The sequence below is a fragment of the Tachysurus fulvidraco genome, chromosome 11, assembly GCF_022655615.1.
Source record: "Tachysurus fulvidraco isolate hzauxx_2018 chromosome 11, HZAU_PFXX_2.0, whole genome shotgun sequence".
Classification (NCBI taxonomy): Eukaryota; Metazoa; Chordata; class Actinopteri; order Siluriformes; family Bagridae; genus Tachysurus; species Tachysurus fulvidraco.
Window position 1 is genome coordinate 24,849,925 of NC_062528.1, and position 2,453 is coordinate 24,852,377.

The window sequence follows — 2,453 nt, forward strand, 5'->3', positions numbered from 1 at the left end:
TACAGCGTCTCTGACACCATGAGGCTCCTCCACAGAGTCCACACCACATTCACTCAGCCTCTATACGCTGGGTTCTGGATGGGTTATAACTCATCTGTGAGGTTTTGTGATCCAAAATAAAAAGTTAGTAAAAGTGTTTATAAAAACTATAAGTGAGGTGTGAGATTTAATTTGTCCCTGAGCTACACTGGACATTTTGTGTGCAGAAACTGGAACAGTAATGAATGCAGAATGTAGAAACAGACTATTTAATTGTATGCACTATTAGGATGGGTTTATTATAGTTGATATAAAAATGTTCAATGTCTCCTCAGAAATAATAAACTTTACTCAAACTGCTCTGTCTTTCTGTGCTGCTTGCTGTATATATATATACAGTACAGACCAAAAGTTTGGACACACCACCACCTTTTCAACAGGTCAATGACCACAAACACACCTCCAGGCTGTGTAAGGGCTATTTGACCATGAAGGAGAGTGATGTCGTGCTGCACCAGATGACCTGGCCTCCACAGTCACCGGACCTGAACCCAATGGAGATGGTTTGGGGTGAGCTGGACCTCAGAGTGAAGGCGAAAGGGCCAACAAGTGCTAAGCATCTCTGGGAACTCCTTCAAGACTGTTGGAAGACCATTTCAGGTGACGACCTCCTGAAGCTCATCAAGAGAATGCCAAGAGTGTGCAAAGCAGTAATCAAAGCAAAAGGTGGCTTTGAAGACTCTAGAATATGACATATGTTCAGTTTCACACTTTTTGTTATGTACGTATATAATTCCACACGTGTTCGTTTTGATGCCTTCAGTGTGAATCTACAATTTACATAGTCATGAAAATAAAGAAAACTCTTTGGATGAGAAGGTCAAAACTTTTGGTCTGTACTGTATATATATATATATATTTATGAATGTTTATTTTAAATATATTGTTCAGAATTCTGCCCAACTGTGTTAAGACAAAGAAAGAAACAGTCCTCACATACTGTCTGAGCACCTAGGAGAAACACAACAAACAGATATAGATAAATATTAGGTTAGTAGGCTATAATTAATGAATATGACAGACCAATTCTCTCTCTCTCTCTCTCTCTCTCTCTCTCTCTCTCTCTCTCTCTCTCTCTCTCTCTCTCTCACTGTTTACATGAGGTGTCTACATTATAAAAAAAATCCTTAAATTTTTAAGTGTTGGAATTACATGGAATTACTATCAGCATGAAGACACTTAAAAAACTTAAGAAAAAGAAAAGAAATGGACTATAAAATATGTTTATTATTTAATATTTTTAACAATTTGTATGTCCACATGTGCAATTGTTAAATGTGCAGTAGGAGTAAACATTCAGACAATATGTATGCATGTATGTACAGAGTGAAATGTGCAGCTGAGGTATACATAGTGCAAATATTATGTGTTGTGTGTTCCATGGTGTTAAGTGTTCATCAGATGGATTGCTTGAGGGAAGAAACTGTTCCTATGTCTGGTCGTTCTGGTGCTCAGGGCTCTGTAGCGCCGACCAGATGGTAACAGTTCAAAGAGGGAGTGTGCTGGATGTGAGGGGTCCTGAGTGAGTGTGCTGGATGTGAGGGGTCCTGAGTGAGTGTGCTGGATGTGAGGGGTCCTGAGTGAGTGTGCTGGATGTGAGGGGTCCTGAGTGAGTGTGCTGGATGTGAGGGGTCCTGAGTGAGTGAGTGTGCTGGATGTGAGGGGTCCTGAGTGAGTGTGCTGGATGTGAGGGGTCCTGAGTGAGTGTGCTGGATGTGAGGGGTCCTGAGTGAGTGTGCTGGATGTGAGGGGTCCTGAGTGAGTGAGTGTGCTGGATGTGAGGGGTCCTGAGTGAGTGTGCTGGATGTGAGGGGTCCTGAGTGAGTGTGCTGGATGTGAGGGGTCCTGAGTGAGTGTGCTGGATGTGAGGGGTCCTGAGTGAGTGTGCTGGATGTGAGGGGTCCAGAGTGAGTGAGTGTGCTGGATGTGAGGGGTCCAGAGTGAGTGTGCTGGATGTGAGGGGTCCTGAGTGAGTGTGCTGGATGTGAGGGGTCCAGAGTAAGTGTGCTGGATGTGAGGGGTCCTGAGTGAGGGAGTGTGCTGGATGTGAGGGGTCCTGAGTGAGGGAGTGTGCTGGATGTGAGGGGTCCTGAGTGAGGGAGTGTGCTGGATGTGAGGGGTCCTGAGTGAGTGTGCTGGATGTGAGGGGTCCTGAGTGAGTGTGCTGGATGTGAGGGGACCAGAGTGATTTTCGTGGCTCTTTTGCACACTCTGGGGGAGTACAGGTCTTGGAGAGTGGGGAGAGTTGTGCCAATGATTCGCTCAGCAGTCCGGACTTCCCTCTGTAGTCTCCTGAGGTCAGATTTGGTGGCTGAGCTGAACCAAGCAGTTACTGAGGTGCAGAGGATGGATTCGATCATGGCAGTGTAAAACTGTTTCAGCAAATCCTGTGTCAGGTTGAACTTCTTCAGCTG

General features: G+C 45.0%; 1 pseudogene; it reads left to right on the forward strand.

Moving 5' to 3' along the window:
- The window catches only part of LOC125145896, a 7,648-nt pseudogene extending 7,310 nt beyond the window's left edge, over positions 1–338 (forward strand).
- Positions 339–2,453: the final 2,115 nt, after the last annotated feature.